Raw genomic sequence first — 18,852 nt, forward strand, 5'->3', positions numbered from 1 at the left:
TTATCAATGGTATATGGAGTTAAAAATAATGAAATGAGATCATCCACTTAGTTATTTCAATGTTCTGTACCTCTGTGGTCCTCTTTTGAGTTTAGAAAATTTTCCATAGATCTGCAAAAGCAGAATAATTGCCTGTTCAGTCAAGCTCCTTTCTCCTTCTGCTTCTGCATTGTAAACTCAGCCACACTTCACTAGACCCAGTCATAGCCCTGTGCCTCAGATCACATCAGTTCCTGCCTTGCTGGATCCTCCCGATAAGGCTCTCATGCCTTATTATCTCAAATTAAATGAGTGCTTCCATTTCCAAACTTTTCCTCCCTTTTGCCGCTTCCTGCTCAGGTCCCCAGCAGTGAAACCTCCCTAACCATTCTGCTGACCCTCACCTCCTACAAAGCCCTGCTCTTTCTTATTGCCTTCCCATTGTTTCCCTGGCCTGGATTTCATTCCCATGCATTCCTTGTTCTGTCCTTGCTTCTTTTGGCCTATCCCCTATTTTGCATCCTCCACATCACCCAGGCTTTCTGAAGTTCTTCAAACTCGTTTGAAGGGCTTCCATATCTCCATCGCACCTGCAGCTCCCACAATCTCCTCTGCTACATGCCCTTAGGTCAGGTTTCCAACTCAATGGCACAGTTGCAGACTATCCCTTTCCCAAGACAAAAGCAGATGTCTTTGGGCCAAATCCGAATCTGATATGCATCAGCTTGGCTCTCCTGATTTCAGGGGAAGGCTGCAGGCTCCAAGCAGCTGAGCAGCTCACAGGCAGCTTTGCCCAAGGGGATGACTGCACCACATCACACTGAGAAGTTCTCATTACCCCAGTAATGGCTATGGCTAGCTCTGCCTAAAGGCCAAAGACAGGAGCTGGTATGTTATGTTTTTATAGTTCTGGGTCATTTGCAGTTCTGTCAGATACATAATAATGACAACAGACTTTGTTTGGCTGTTTTCAAAAACTTGAAATTGCTTGCGGGAAAAGGGTGAAAAGCAACAAAAGGACTTAATTAAAGCGTATTCACTGAGGTCACCCAGTTATGACACATACATTTGGTTTAAAAAAATACATTTTTGTTCATTGTCACAAAAACTGGCAATTCCGATTTACAAGGCCAATTTCTGTCTGCTGACTCCACTGTTCAGTTTGGAGTCTCCCTTAGTGCCAGCATCTAACAGCAGTGGCCTCCTGCAACCAACATTTACCTAGGACAAAGTGTGATTTTCCAGGTTCTCCTCCCTCCTGGATTACCAAACTTTAATTAACAGGACTCAGAGGTCAGCAACTCAGACTTTCCACATTAAGGGATCCTTTCATCAACAAATTATGGCTCTGATGGTGCCGCAGGCGCAGCCCTGGGACAGCAGTAGGTGATGACGGCGAGTCAGCCCAGGAGCAGCCCTGGGAGGCTCAGAGGCAGCCCCGGGAGCGCAGAGGCCCCTCCGTGGGGCAGACAGCTCTGTCTAGCACCAGCGTTTTCCCCGTGTTCCCAGGAGCCCTGCCCGGGCACTGCGGCCGTGGGAGCGGAGCAGCCGCGCCCGCACACCTGGGCCCAGGCGGGTTCGCAGCATCCGCACGGACACACCGATCTGCCCCGACAGGTTCCGCTCCCCAGCTGCAAAACGACTGAAATGTTCTCAGATGATAGCTCTCTGAGCAAGATGAATGTGCTAAGAGCCAGGGCCAAACCCTCAGCTGTGGAGACTCAGAGCCACAGTGATTTCATGCAATACGGAGATTTGCTTTATTGCTTGGTTTGAGGTGCTTGTTCCCCCTATATTTCCCCACAAAACAAAGCTGCAAAATTTGACTAGAGATTATTCTGCTGCTTTGTCCACCCTTTTGTTTTTCATTCCCTTCTTTTTTTACTCATTTTAACCTGATAGATTTTAAATTTAAAAAAAAAATAAAATTCATTGCTTACATAACTTCCAGTGTGCCATTCTGACTAATGAAAGCCAGCAAATCTCAAAGTAAAACCAGTGTGAACAATGGTGCTACAAATGAAGAAAGAAGACAGCAGAAAGTTGCCAAGAGAGGCTGCGAGATGCCAGATAAAAGCCAGGGATGTATCTGAGGAAACAAGGCAACTGCAAGAGATAAGAAGGCAGATATAGAGATTTAAGCTCAAGAAATACAGCAGGTTTTTGTAAATCAGAACAAAGATATAGAGACAAAGATGAGAGAGAAAACCAGGAAGAACAATATGGAATTTATCAAGACAACACTGAACAAACAAAACAAAACTTGAAAGTATGGTAGTAGAAAGAAAGCACAAGAGAGGGAAATAACATTTTATTGCAGTGCTGGGAAAAAGACAGAACTCTGTAAGTGACAGGGCACAAATCATTAAAAGAACTGAAGTATTCTACAGAGACTTGGAGTCCTGCATTTATAGCAACTAGCCAAGAAAAGAGTTTTTGCCTTCAAAAAGCACCTCTGAATTCACAAATGAATGAAATGCGTGGCCTGACCAAAGCGTACAGTAGGTCAAGGCACTGGCAGGCAGCTGCCTTTGATAATCCATGCAACAGCCTGTCAGACAGCAGCGTGCTCGTTCTGATGTCTGTTTAGTGTCCTGTATAAAAAAGAGCTGTTGGTTCCCTTGCAGGAGATACTTGTCTCTCTTACAAAGGATACCAGGGTAGTTGGCACAACCAATTCTCTGAGCAAAGATGCTGAGAGATGACTGGGCACAGAGATTTTTTTTTTATATAATATGGGCTAAGACATAGAGATATTCTGAATGAACAAATACAGCATCACAGTTACTAACACTTAGCATGACCTCTGCTAGGAAGGTCATTAGAGACTGTTTCAGAAAATTTTAGCAAGCTGCCATGAAGTGCCTACAGCAGCCTTCCACATTTGACTGTCAGCCCCCAAGTATGACCATAGCAGCAATGTGTGGGATCAGAACAAAGGTCTGCACCTTTTTTCTCCAGCAGGAGAAATACAGGAGCATGTGGAGCATCTAAGATCAAGGCAGCATGTACAACATTTCTGTAAGCCTTCCAGTCCTCAGCCCTTTGTCCCTCAGCAACCTTCTAGGCCAAAAATGGGTTCTGTGTATCCAGGAATCCTCAGGTTTCCTTTCTGCATTCTGGCAAAGCCTTCCCTTTAAGGCATATAAACCTTTATAAAGAGATAAATCAAGGAGTGCTTTGGTTTACCTGCATGTAGGGTGAAAAATCACTTCTGACCTTCTTCAGACATCATCATTTTGTCCATCCCTATAAACAAACACATTTTTATGAGCCTCAAAAATCTTTTTCATGGTATGCAGAGATCTTTTCTTAATTGTTCTTTCCATATGTTGCATCTTCCCTGTAGACCTTCTCTGAATAAGAACCACGATGAACCACTTGAAAAAGAAAATACCACCAATGGTCCTTGTGTCTCATCTGAGGACAAGCAGAAGGCAGTTTTGTGTTAATGGTGTGGGGGAGAGGGATTTAGTGACAGGGGAAGCAAAATGGAAAACATTTCTTTCAGAAAAAGAAGGCAGGAGAGATTTGAGAATGAATTGAAATTAACTTATTTGGCCCTGACATACGTGCAGAAATACAATGCAGGTGTAACAGCATTTCTGTAATAGAAATCTTCTGTACAAAAAGAAGATCAGAAGAGGTCCCCTCGACTCTTATGAAGCCCCATCATGCTGAAGCAGCCCAGCAGAACAGGCAGAAGAAGCCAGATCTCTGACCAACCCATCTTCCCTACTGTCTTATCACACGGGCCCAGGTTGCCACTGCACCAAAAGTGAAAGCCCCTTAGGGAATAGCAGCAAGATCTGCCTTCCTCTGAGCTACTTGGTAGCTTCATTCCCCTCCTAATCTATCTTGGAAGAGGTGATTTCACACTGCCCTTATCTTAACCTCCATTAAACCATCTTTAATTCCACTGTGCCCCTTAATTTTAGTAAGATCAACCACAGATTAAGACACTATTCAGGGCAGGAGTGACCCTACCCGCCACTTTTGCCTCTGAGAATCAGTCTGGGAAGTATTTCACAGGTATTTAACAGCTGGTACCTGTTACCACCCCTTCACAGATACTTTAGAGACCAATCTATTTGTTTATAGTATTCATTTATCCTAGCCTATGCAGTCAAGTGCTACCCTACCTGGGGAGAGCACCAGCAGTGCAGAGCACTAATGGACAAACCCTTACAAAGAAAAACAAGAGAAAACCAAAACACTTGCAGCTCCTTAAATCTTCTGCAACATCACCTACAACCCTCTGCCCCAGCTCCAGGGTAATTGCTAACATGGTAGGTATGGGCTCCAATTAGGCAATCTGCAAGGGGTTCAACACTTGGGCTGGATCTGGGAGCTTCTGCCGATTTTTACTACCTACAGATCTGGCCTGAGATCTGCTGTTTTCCCGCGACAAACGCAAGAAAGAATCCGTCCTCTGCATCCTGTTAGCATCCGAGCAAACACGGTGTTTAATATTAGAAGCCGGTATGCATGTGGTTGCTTAGGAATGAGAAACATCCTTTTGCTATGCCCTCCGATACGCACAGGGTTGCTGTGGGATGTTTTTGTGCATTCTACTTGAGCAGTTACCAGGGTCTAGAGTCCACGGGAACATGACATTGTAATCTTGGTCATGTTTTATTTATGGGAAGTAGCGCAGCAGATAGGGTGTGTTAACAAACAAAGATGATTGCTTCAGGGGCACTCTCTCGTCCTGAGGTAATTAAGACAAAGTAGTTTCACTGGTTGGGGGATTCATACTGCAGACAACCTTTCCCTTGCTAAAATGATCTGCAGCAACCAGGCCAAAAAGGCTAAATCAGAAGCAACATGGGTAGTGTTTTATCTTTGGTTAAAGGTGCATCATTAAATGGCACTGACATAAATTATACTTCTTAAAAATCCATATAACATTAAAAACTACTGAGCAGAAAATGTCATTCTCAGAGATGTGCAGATTTTCAGCTGGAGAAATATCCAAAGAATTACTGCCATAGCCCAGCATCTCTTTCACTTCTTGAACTGAAAACAGTAACTGTCACCAAGGCCACCCTAACCACAAACCCTGAGAGATGCTGGCCTGACAAAACATGTAAACTCAGAGTCAGGCTCAGCTGTCAAAGAATCTCAGCATCACAAGGGAAATCTATTCCACCATCAAAGGTCACAACTCACAGACCTATGGCTGCTCACATTTGTTGGTTGTTTGCAAACTGTATGGCTGTGATCACAGCCCTGCAGTACTTGCTCCAGAGGAACAGACAGAAACACACACAAGGCACAGCATAGGTTTCACTGGGAAGTACACAAAGACCTTCCTCCTTGTCCATTGCCTCTTCCCCCTTCTTTTACTGCTAGCCCCATCCCTTCCACTGCAGCATGTCCAGTTAGAAAACCCTCCCCATCTCCTTCTCCCTCTCCACAGCAGGTCAGCTTCTCCTGGTTATGGGCAGGTGCCTTGGTTGGCCAAGGTCAGGCTGATCCCGAGTGGTCCAATGCAGTCACGCTGTGCTCACACCTAAAGTGGAGAATGGCCTTGCTCCCTGAAGCTTTTAGCTGGCCCACTGAAACCAAGAGAACACTTTTCCCTGATTTAGGCAATCTCTGAGTGAAGCTTCTTTGGAGGAAAAACCTAATTTCTTAGACCTTGAGACATAAAAACCATGCTATAAAAACATGTGTCCCAAAGAATGTCCCTTAGGACTAAGATCAAAACCTACCAGAGCTGAACTTGGAGGAGCTGCACAAAATTTCTGGTTACTTCACAGAATTTTTTGTATGACTTTCAACAAACAAATTAATCTTTCTGTGATTCAGAACCCCATTTATAAAACTATTATAATAGGTTTTTCTCCTACTGTTTATACATGCTGCCCAAAGATATTAAGTCTCACAAAAGCAGAGGTAACAAGCTCCAGCATTGCTTTTCTGGGACAGTTATAAGCATATGGGGCATTTCAGAGGCATCAGCTATAAAGTAGTTCATTTTCAGGATTCCCCATCTTTCACAAATAGGCTACATTTGCTGTATAGAATGCTTACAGCAGTGCTGCTGTCTTCTGTCAGCATTAACCCAGAAGAGTGGTCTGCTCAAAGCAGAGACAATTTGAAAGGAAAGAATAAATACACTTAATGAAACCTGACAGGTACCTTTCACACCTTTCCAGGGAAAGACATTAATTGCCCCCTTTGCTTTTAACTGTCCTATGCTGATATTTTAAAATAGATCAATATAGTAAAGACCAGTATCTTGATTGCTTGAACTGTACTTTTAATTAGACTAATTTGCCTAATTTTCTCTGAGTTAATTTAAGGGCTCAAATCAGGTCTGGTGAAAGAAGGGAGAATTCTTTCAAAGGTTATGTTGCTTTAGCTTACACCAGGTCTGAATCTGGTCTGCAGGTCTTTTTTTATGTTTGATGAAAGCTGGGTGAAGCCAAGATTGCCATTGAACTTCTCTGGTTAGTAAACACCAAAAAACCCAAAACCCCTTGCTCTTTTAAGGTGCCACTCAAGGGAGCCATGATCACTAATTTGTGAGGAAAGGTTTGCCAAGGAAAAATTCTGAGTGACATAAGGTGAAATTCCTTGTGAAGATGCAGTGGATTTGTTTCTTCTTCCAAATACCATGGAATCATATGATTCCCCACAGAGGGGGAGAACACCTTTTCAACATTCTTTTTCCTGCTTGAGAAGAGTTATCTTCCTCCTTACTTTGGCTCCTTCTGCTCATATTTGGACAACAATCCAAATTATTCCAATATTTCCTCATCAGACATACACAGTTTCCTTTGCTCCCTTTAGGTCAGCCTTCCAACTGGACTGCGTTTTTTTAGATTCTTATGAGCTGAACCCACAGCTGGATGTACAAAGTCCTCACCAGTGCTGGGCAGAGTGCACATCACACCATTTACAGGCTACTCTGGTTGATGAATGCCATGGTGGTATCTGTCTTTTGTGCAAGAGCATTTTGCTGTCTCCCTGTCACTTATGACCTTCATACCCTTTTTATTTCTCTGACCAATGTCTGTTTAGTAAATTAGTCAAATATTAAGATCACTTTGAACACCACCATCAGCCTTCAACACAGAGTTGATCTTTCACCACCTGGTTTGGTCTGCAAATACAATAAATTTTCTTCAGTCCATCACCTTAGGATATCATGAAATTAAATTTAATGGCACAGAACTGGCCCTAGTACTGACCCCTTACAACCTGCTCTATTTTGAGAGTGGCTCCTCCAAGTTTGTTCCCCTCAAGCTGTATGTGTCTTTCCCTTCCTGAACAGAAAATGTGCCTTGAAAAGAAAATTGGGAGTGTGTAGTAATACAAGCAGACTGAGATATGATATTTGGCTGGTAGACACAGAGGCAAGCTGAACAACACTTCACTTGTAGGTATGCGGGTTGTTCTGGTGTCCTTTGTGCTCAGAGGATCTGAATTAATTTTCTTTAAGCTCCTATTTCACTTAAGCAGCTATTGTGTGGGACAACTGCAGAAGCAGATCACCAGACCCCTGGGCCAGAAGTGTTTCACACATCAATAAACTTCACTTGAGGCATAATTACCTGTACAAATTACTTCACATTAGCAGTTTGGGAAGAAACCAATGTCCAGTCTTGCCCAGCCAGAGAAAGAAGGGCTGAAACCTCATCTGTGGGAAAACAGCATGGTGAAGAGAAATATACTGATTTTACATTGAGGAATCATTCATCACCAGGTTAAAGCAGTAACATGAAATCACATTGGAATAACAGCTAACAAAAGAAGCAGTCTGAGTATGGAAAATCATGTGAACTCTCGGGCCAAGGTTTTTGCATATCAAGACAAGTATATACTTCTGGGAAAAATTGCTTGAGAGATTACATCAGACTGAAATGACAAAAAAGTTACTTCATTCTGCTGGCTGATCATTCACATACCTCACAGAAGTTCCTACTGACATGACAGTAGACTTAATTTGCCAAGAGTTGCTGCTTTCCACTACTCACTCTTTTTTTGAGGATTGACTTATTGGAAACTGACACTCAGTATCACAAAACAATCAGGTAATTTGGTTTAAAACATTTCTTGCTTTAAAAAGTCTGAAGAACATGGTACTCTTTTTAAAAATATATATCCAATATTAAAACCATTTACCAAGCTGAGTTGGATAGCACAAATTGTAAAATCACTCCCAGCTGAAAAGTAAAAATGCCTCTCTGCCTTGGCACAACAGAGCAATGCTGATTTACATCAGCACATATCCCACTTTAGTTTGCTCCCCCACAAAGCAGAATTAGAAAATTCATTTCTCTAACTTACTACTAAAAAAGGGGAAAAAAATCAGTTTTTAAAATCCACATTTGGGAAGACAATCCATCTTCATAGACACAACCCCATCTCTACTGGTCATTACCACTGTTCTGCATACATCTGCTGTGTGATGGATGGCCAAGACATTCTACAGCCATCATCACGCATAAAATGTAGAACGAAGTGTGCCAACTGAAATTGTGCTGTTGAAGTCCTCTATTTTTCTCTGATTAGCTTGATCTGCCTGCAGAGAACCGGTTAATCCACCTGACTTTGCACTGGAGGGAACAAGGAGCACCTATGAGAGCTATACTGCCAGTCTTTTATAGAAAGAATAAACTATGGCAGAGGAGTAAACTGCAAATGTTCACATATCAAACTTCAGAACTAGTACATACATAGCAACATTTCTATCAGAGAACATTTTTCACGCAGCGACATGAATTTTTGACTAAAAATGTGTTTCCCTCAACAAGAAAGTTCATGTTTTTTGTCACTTGTAGATTGAGCATCTTAAATAGCTAAGATTTCATACTATTACTTCAAGTCTTTGCAATAAACCAAATTGCATATCTAAATTTCAACCTCCTGCAAGTAGAGAGTGGTATCCACCAGGGTGTCGTTCCAAGAGTTTCATAGGACTATTGCAGCACTTACAAGCCCTGTTGATCTGAATATAATTCTGCAGCCTTTCATATCCAGTGAAATGGTTAAAACACTGTCTTGGCCATATGCTGCTTACCCTGAATTTGCATTATCTATTGGGTACAGTGATGGGTTTCTCCACCAGAAACACTGGGAGTTAGGAGTTATGTCTCTCTTTAGTAAAGAAGAATTTAAGCCACAAACTGAAACAGGATGGATCTGGCATTTCAATTCCTCTAAAATGTTCAGACATTAAAAGCAATAATTTAAGCCATTTGAATATGAGCAGGATAATATCTATGACAGGATTTTTTTTTCTAAAATAGCTTTGGACCACTGCCTTTTTTTTCAATATTCATTTGGAAATACAAAGGTTGTTAAAAATCAGTGGGTCTTAGAACTCAAGTTACCTCTAAAATGCGATTTAAAATCCCATTTCACTTAGGTATTTTGAAATGTCTAACAGTCCTGATTCATCAATGATCCTCCAACACATTCCTTTCATCTGAACATGATTACCATGTGAAACATGATTTTCTCCCTTGTTTATATCTCTTAACATCTCCTTACCTCTCCTCTTCTAATTCTGTAATTGTGCCATTCTGTCAGTCATTTGGGAGTATTTTGCTGGAATGGTGCTTTTCTCTGTGAAGCTGCATTATGTTACATCATTGCTAAGAATTCAAAGTATTCTGTAATAAGTGCCTGGATTCTGATTAGATTGCTTCAGCCACATCCTGAATAGAAACTACTATTGCTATCAATATCAATTTTCCTTGGTTTTGGTTCTGGTTCATATATAGGAAATATATGAAGACTCTCCTCCTTTGGCCTCCTTTTGCACTCAAACAATTCTTCTCAGCATCACATCACAGAGAGTTAAATGAGGAGAGTTTGTCCTGAGTTCTTTGTTCTGTGCTTCATGTCTCCTTGGCTTTTCTAATTTATTTTAGTTTCACTTTGTCTCTCTACATCTCACCCTGTTGGGAAGACCTATTTAATATTGTGAATGAAGTCCCACATATAGTTTTATGTAGTTTTATCCCTCTTCACATATGAATTAATAAATAGAGTGGGGGAAAGAATTATCAACATACCTTCTAGTAATACTTTGCTACTGTGGAAATTTAGCATGTACCAGACTATCTTGGCTAGTCATTGAACTTTGCTTTATGATCTATTGGTTTCTAGTGAAAAATAACATTTTAGATATTTTAATTGTGTCTCATAGAATGTTATACAGACATTGTTCACATGCAATGGGTGCTCCAATTGTGATTTCTAGCAGGAAAGCAAGGGGTCTTCACTTGTCATTGTAATATCCATTTTAAATCAGTCACTAAAGTGACTACCAATCTTAAGAACATACTGTGGTGTACTAAAATAAGCTCAGTTACACTTTTCTGTTAATTAGGAGAAATTCAAATGAAACCACTATTATACTCTAGCTTTCTACAGGTACACAAATATCAAAGTTAGTCACAGAGAAATGTATGCATTGTTTTTGCACACTTACACACATCTAATGTGTTGCTCATTGGACATATTCTTTAGGCTTAAAAAATTTTTGAAGAGCAATATTTTTTTGCATTACTGTAATTCCTAGTCAGTATTCAGCAACAATTATGTCATCATTGTTTTCTGTCACATTCTCATTAGTTTTATGTTCTCTGATGATACCTATGATTTCTACCATAACCAGCACAAGCACTTGCCAACTTTATCTGAAAATGTGCAAGTGATCTTCACTTGCACCAGAAGTTTGTCACTAATATCTTGACAGAATAAGAAATCATTTAAAAGAAGGAAACCTGTGTCTAACTTTTCTGCAGAGGAAGTAATCTATGAATCAATACCTTGTCTACATATGCAATGGTGTCCAGATTAGTTTGGGAAGTAGAAGAATCAGAACAAATTTTTAAACCAGTTCCACCCTCAAACTGCAGTCCAACAAAGACCTGAATTGTGTGTCCACTCTCACTAAATTTGTTAAAGCCATGGTTAAATGTGGTTAACCATGGGGAAATGTGGTTAAAGCCATGGGGAAATGGACAGTGACAAGACCGGATGAAGAATCTTTTCCTACCAGCCATTTTTTTCCAGTGTACAATTACATTTGATTCTGTTCTACATAACAGCTTGTTTAGGAAATGTACTGAAAGAAACAGTCTTGCACTGGTAAAGCATTGGCAAATGGAGTGAACTGGTCTTTTCCATCTCTCACATGTGTGATCTCAGAGAATGGTCTGTCATCTGCCAGACAATGAAATGCATGTTGTCATTGAGTAGCTAAAGGTCAGTGTTTAGCTGAGCTAGGAGAATAATTCAGAGCAAATCAACTATTAGGCAAATGCTGCTTCTTTTTTGCTTACAAGTTGTCTGCAAATAGATCACAATTTTCTCAAATATATTCATTATTCAGAATTATTTCCTGAATGATTTTTGTGTGTAATTATTGGTCTGTTCACAAGCCTTTCATTTTGGGTGCTTGGTTTTCAAGCTGTTTTAATTGGGTGTACAGATCACATGGCATCTTTCTATCCTTTGGTAGGCTAAATGTAACTCTTGGACTCCACTTTCTGATGGAAAAATCTCAGTTACTGTCTTGGAGTTCAATGACCACTGTCATTCTGTTATCTATTTCCATCATTTATGTAAGTTTTATGTACATAAAACCACTAAAGCAGATTCAAGTCCATGGAATTGTCCGTCAAATCAGGAATAAATGTATTGAATCCAAAGAGTAATATGGTGTACCACCAGTGTGAAGAATAAGGACCTCGAGAAATCAAATTTCCTTTATAATAGTTCTTCATTATAATTACAAAGCTTAGTTTAATTGCCTCCCCCTTTATATCAAAGTTTGAATTCCATTGGTTTCATATGTATTCCACAAAGATTTTTCTTAGCCCTCTTCCTTTACCAGTCATAATGGAGTTCTTGGATTACACAAGCAAGTGTGAAACAGGAGTAACTAACCCAAGGATGTCACAAAGAGACTCACTTGGATTTAGTTGTTTGCAGCTTTATTTGTGTGATTTCTCACATTTTCTCTGTCAAAAGAGCCTAATTCTACTTTGTCTCCTCATGCCAATGTGTGTGGGTAATCAGGGCTCTGACAGACAAATTCTAGCATATTCAATGGTGATGAGTTAAGGCATTAAAACTTCCAGGGCATCCAGAATTCTCCTTACCAGGCAGATATCACTTTCCCTAGCAGAGGCACTAGACAGAGACCCCTTGTACCTCCAGACCCTCCCATCCACAAGCTGCCATGCACAGCAGTGGCTGCTGCTGCTAAATCTTCGAGCACCACATCAACATCTGCAAGGCCTGCAGCGTCTTTACAGCCGGCAAAATGACATGGTGGTGTAAAGTTTGGCTGGAGTGAAGTCATGTTTATGGGGTGTCAAAAACACCCCATTCAAATGCAAACTGTACAAAACTTAGAAGTAAAACGTAACAGCCCTTGCAGCTCACTTCAGAAGGCATCCAAAATGAACATGGCGTTTGGGAAATTATAGCGTGAACTATTGCCCAATATAATTGTCAGCGTCGGGCTCTGATTTCATTTTCACTGTTTTTTCATGAGTGCAACTTTTCAAAGCCTGTAACTTTTATATCACTCTGAAGCCTTGATCCAGCAAAGCGCTTACACACATACCTAAATTTAGACTGTAGATTCAGGGAGCCTGAGATCAGGAAGGGACCATCTGTAGGAGCTCTTCTGTAGCACACACCACTTAGCTTCCCCTCCTGACTTCTGAGTTGAGCCAAATACTTTAAAGTCCAGGAGCAATTCCTTTGAAATGAATTTCAATTATCTGCCTGCTTTGAATCAAAAGCCTGCTACGTGGTTTGTTGGACCAGGGCCTCCAGGAAACCAGAATCTGGTCTCCAACACTCCAAATCTTTCCTATGCTTTCCAGTAATGGTTTGAATAACAATTCTCTTATTTAAGATATCCATGCATTAGCTAACAGGTTGGTTTGATAAAGAGCATCAGGACAGTGAACTGCCTGTAGCTGTCAGCTCTATCCTCAAAATGCAAATTGTGCAAAATTCTGCCTTTTAATGTTCATGTCTTTGTCCCTAGCTGAGAAGGAGGAGCAGATGTTTAGGTGGAGTTACATTTTGGTACTTCTCACTTAATACAGTCTGTGGCCCAAATTCAGGTCCTGGTTGAATTTGTAAGTGTTCTCCCTATTTGCATTGGCATCCAAAAAGCAGAACATGGTAACAAACCTGAGTGCATACACCATACCGTTACATTTATGGGGAGGGAAGGAAAAAACCACGAGCAAAGCACTTCTCAGCACCTTCAGAAAACTGAGATAATGACCCCAAACATAGCATAATTCTGTATGAGAAATGTGTCTGTTTCAAGCATTATTCTACCACTTTCTCTCAAGACTTCTATTCAGGATATACCTTGCATTCTATTTAAATCCAAGGGATGAAAGCAGAACTTGAGCATCTGCTTAGCATCATTCAGGTTCTCACATATCCTTCTCAAACAAGATTTTTCTCCTGATGGATTCCTATGAGAACTGACAGAAAATATGGCAGGAGGTCTATCTTCTGTACTGAGGCTTCAACCCCTTGCTCCTTTCTTTTTCCCCTTCCCACCCCTCAGTGTCAAAAAAACAGGAAAGACAAGATTTGGAGATCAAGTCAAATGTCCAATTTATTTTTATAACTTGAAACTGGAACAAACGTTGTTTTGAACGAGCGTACAAATGAAATGGTAGACACATGCTGAACTCAACATTGTGACAATAAGGGGAAAAAAAGAGGCCAAAAATCTTGTACAGAGAATAAAAGGAACAATAAATATTTCACTAAGCCATATTGAAATGACCTCCAGCCATCTCAACATTTTATCCATAATAAAAAAAAAAAGTGCTCTCGTTTTTTAAACAGAGCACAAATACCAAGCAATAATAAATAGTTCCAAACTTGTAGTAAAAGACAAAACCTCCAAGTAAACAACAAAAGCTCATACAATAAGTAATAGAAAAAGGTAATAAAAATATTTTGCCTTGCCGGTACAAATGCAAACAACTTAAATCAATGTTACTTTGCTTTGCAGTTCTAAAATACAAAGAGCACCATAAAAATGAGTTTGCCTGTGATAAACAAAACCTTGGACTGTCTTTTACATAGGACTGGGATGAAATGCTGATTTTTTTTTTTCCCTTTCCTTAAAAATTTCTATTTTTCTTTCCAAAACCAGGTTTCTGCACCTGTCCTGTTGCCAGGGAGTCAACTGGAGTTTTGTTCTGGACTTCAATGGCAGCAAGACTACACACAATGAAAGTAATAAATTCAACCTTAAAAAAAATATAAAACTAAAAGTGTGAAAAGAGCTATGGCAGCATTCTAGCTATGTCCATGTTATATTGTGCTTATGGCCTAGTAAACTACGGCTCTTCTAAGCAAGAAGAAAAGGAGGGCCATTTCAGTATCACTACAGTCTGCAGAAACACAACCCTTGTGCTTTTGGGTGACTTATTGTTAGTTTCAGTGATTTAAGTCACAAAATTAGACAACTGCTGGTGTTAGCTATCCTGGATAATTAAAAACGACAGTGAGACTGAAACTCCTAAACAACTTACAATAAAATGAAAAGTGAAATTATTTCTTAAATCAATTAATTATTGATTGAAAATGTGCAGTTAACTTCTGTTCTTCGTTGCACTGATGCAAGTCCAAGAGATTCTTCTGAGTTCTGTCGCATGACTGGATTTATACAAAAGCCAGAGATCTGAATTTTCACCAAAAAGTGAAAATGTGCCTTTAAGGGACCACATTCCAACCTCAATTATACTGGAATAATCCAGGAGTAAGAGTGATGAATAATTCCTGATTTATATCAGTTTAATTGAGATAAAGAATTTGTCCAGAAGACTTAAGGGTGCGACATTCAAGCCAGGAGGGCATATATCTATCTGATCAGGTAGACCAAATTCTCCCTACTGTCGCACCCATGCCTCTCCAATTGCTCCAGTGGTTCTGCACTGATGAAAGCAGAATAATTTGGCATGGCAATATATTTTTTCTTGCTTTTGTTATAAGTTTTACCATCATTTTCTGCAAGAGCGGTGATCATTTTCTCCTCCCTTCACTAAAGCATTAGTGCCTCTTCTGCCACATCTTCCCCTTGACCCAAAAGGGAGAGAGTGTGAGAGAGAGAGAGAAAAAAATAACTGCAAAGAAGAGAGACATCAAAAGGTACAGGATTTCATCCCAGTCCCTCAAACATTCAGAAATTTATGGAATGTACAATTAGGAGTGAACAGCAGCAAAGCAGCTAATAACATGGACTGGCAAGACCTGTACACGGAGTCGATCCTGTTCTGACAGGGAAGAGGAGGGCTATGCCTGGACTAATTTTACTTCAACCCGATTTCAGCTGTGCCAACAGCAGGCCATTTCACCATTTTATGTCAAAGTGATGCAGCAGCTCTCACTTTTTGCTATAAAAAGGCTTTCTTCCAGAGGGCAGCGGCAGGGTGTGAGGAGCAATGAGTGGGGGTTGGCCAGGGGAGGGAAGATGTATTGGACATCTTGTTTGGAAGGAGGGGAAGAAATCTCCTCTCTCTCTCTCAAATCTGCAGGGAAGCTGTGGGATGTCACCCCAGACACCTTTCCAGGAACGGAATTTCTTTTCACACAAATAGGCAATATCCATCCAGCCTGGTTCAACCATACCTGGTAAAACCTTGATGCAAGGGGTCCAGGCAACTTTGAAGTTATTTAGAGCCCTGTGGGAACAGCACTTTTTTGTAGGCCATTTCTGACAAAAAAATATATATACAACTAAAATTATTTGTGAACAACAACAAGAAAAAAAAAAGTAAAATAAAAAAGCACTTAATTATTTTGTTTTGTTTCTTTTACTCAAAGGTCGTCTAACAACCCCCTTTTTTCCTGTACAATAAGGACTTCACATACAAATTTTTTTTTATTTTTGCAATATTTTATCCTGCCAAATTAAAAAAATATATTATGGCAGCCTGTTTGTTTGTTTTTATTTTTATTTCCAAATTCACTAACAAAAAGGTACATTAAATCCCTTTAAAAGGACAAGCGTACAGTTAAAAAATTACAAGCTTCAGTAAAAATACAGCAAGTGCCTACATCATATGAATCAACCAATATCAATATCCATTCCAGAAGGGGAAGGGAAGGGGAGAAGGGGAGAAAAAAAGAGAAAAATAGGTACAGGTCAGAAACGTGATTTTTTTTTCTGCAAAGCAATAACAATATTAAGCACTTTTTTCTACATACTTTTTCTACATGGTGTAGCAATCACCTTTTAATCCCCGAATACAAGATTCTATACATTTTTGAAATAAAAATTCAACACCCAAGGCAGAAAAAAATTTACTAAAACTCAAGACTTTACAGTTACAGTGACAAGAACAAATTTATAGACCCACCATTTAAATTTTACTGCAACATTTTCAAGGAAAAAAGAAAATTTTTTTTTTCTTTCTGGTTTTGTAAAATGCCCAGGCATTCTCCATTATTACAAATACTGGTCCACTTTTACAGTAATCAAGAAATTTTAATATATATAATATATACTAAAACCCCGTCACCAAAAGAAAACAATATACACATGGCCATTATGGCATTTTTTAATAACCTATTAAGCAAACTTTGAAAAAAAAAAAGATTGCTCAAACACACATACACACAATTTCTTTTTTACCCTTGTATGTATTCAATACTGTAAACGTATTTTAAGACAGAGTGCACTAAATTTAACTTTTAAAAAAAATTAGCCGTTGTTCCTGAATTGTTTTTTCTCATTCAATGATAGCAACTTGTAATTTGTGTCATTTGAGTTTTAATTCAGCAGTAAATCATTTCCATTCCATTTCCTAAGCAGCGTTGTCCTGAAAAAAAAAAAAGGCTGAGAATAATTCAGCTAATGTATGTCCGAAGTTGTGCTGGGTATACATCTTCATTTGATTGGGTCTTATGGCATTTTCATGTCCACTATCTTCAACCAGTAATTTTTTTTTTTAAGTAAATGTGGCTCTTTTTTTTTTTCTAAAGAATGTACTTTTCTTGTTTTACTTTTTTTTTAAAAGTCTTTCCATTTCACAAAAACATTTTGCATTTGTCTCAAGAGACTCAAATAGGAAGATCAGTTTTCAAGGCACTCACGTCAAATTGAATGGCAGTAGAAAAACTGTCCAATAAATTATTTTTATTTATTTTTCTTTATAGTGCCAGTATTGTGAATGCCATGCTTAGCAACACTGACACTTAATCTCAGCTGTTCCTTTACAGTTTAACCCACCTTTGGGCCAAGTAGAATATGATGTAATTTCTTGTTGAGAAGCCATTTTTCTCTTAACCACAAACAAAAGATTTAAAGTGCGGGTCAACATAATTAAAACCATAATTGTCTACTGTTTGCTAATATTAGTTGAAAAAGGCTTTTAAAAATTTGGAATTTTAAAGTAGAGCAGGTGCATTTTTCTTTGCTTTAATTTTTCTCTGTCATAATGCTTTTATCTGAATACAATTTCATTCTGTTCCTAATTAAGTTGGAAAAAATCTTACTGACTTTAGTAGGAGCAGAATCTTGCCAAGACAGGTAAATCAACAAGAATTGATTTTTTCCCTTCTTTATAATAACATCACTGTACAGCATCTAAGATTGTTCTAATATTTCTATTCATAAACTAAATGCCTGAGTTGAGGCTTTTCATTGAGAAATTCACACTTTCCTATCTTTTAGTAATCAACTACAGCAAATATGGACTAAAGTAGATCTCCTAAATTCAAATTTAGGATTTTGTGGTTTTTAAAAAGAAAAAAAAAAAAAAAAAGAGATGGCATTTGGCTCCTCTGAGGTTTGAAAATAATATTAAAATGCTCAAGATGTACTTTCATTGTCTCTGGAAAGAGTCATAGGAGGGGAAGAGGGAGGGAAAAACACTCCAGAAAGTGACAAACTGGCATCATTATGTTGCCATAGCTTTTAACAAGAAGAAACTATTCTATAGCAATGCACAATTAAGAATGTTTCTGGGTTTTGAGTGTAGCAGCCTTCTGCATCTACGTCTTTTTTGTTGCCATAACTTTAGTGCTGAAATCCATCTAGAAAAGGCCTCCATCTTCAGTGACATTGTCAGTGCTACCTATTTGATCCAATTTCAAAAGAAAGTGCTAATTTTAAAGATTGTTATCCGCTGTACAATTTTGTTTTCCCTAATCTTCAAGATTATTTAAGAAGAGGAAAGAAAAAAAGGAAGGAAAGAAGGAAGGAGGGAAGGAAAGAAGGAAGGAAAACAAAGAAGGAAGGAAAACAAAGAAGGAAGGAAAAGAAAGGAAAGAAAGAAAGAAAGAAAGAAAGAAAGAAAGAAAGAAAGAAAGAAAGAAAGAAAGAAAGAAAGAAAGAAAGAAAGAAAGAAAGAAAGAAAGAAAGAAAGAAAGAAAGAAAGAAAGAAAGAAAGAAAGAAAGAAAGAAAGAAAGAAAGAAAGAAAGAAAGAAAGAAAGAAAGAAAGAAAGAAAGAAAGAAAGAAAGAAAGAAAGAAAGAAAGAAAGAAAGAAAGAAAGAAAGAAAGAAAGAAAGAAAGAAAGAAAGAGGGAAAAAAGAAAAAAGAGATATTTCAGTTTAAATGCTGGCTTCCTCACAAGAAATTACACACACTTAGCTTAAATTTCAACAAAGCAGCGGCCCAAAAATTATAATTTTAAAAGATATGTTTCTCTCCTACAATGCAAGTAATCTCAGGCTACGACTGGGTAAAATTAAAAGGGATACCCAACAAAATTTTAAAAGAAATTTAAACAGAAAGAATAAAAAAAGTACCTGCACATGCCAAAAAATTACAAAAACCCAATAAATACAGAAATTATTGCACAGTTAAAAGGCTCCACAATTTTTACTGCCTTAATCAACCCTCGGG

The sequence above is a fragment of the Ammospiza caudacuta genome, chromosome 6, assembly GCF_027887145.1.
Source record: "Ammospiza caudacuta isolate bAmmCau1 chromosome 6, bAmmCau1.pri, whole genome shotgun sequence".
Classification (NCBI taxonomy): Eukaryota; Metazoa; Chordata; class Aves; order Passeriformes; family Passerellidae; genus Ammospiza; species Ammospiza caudacuta.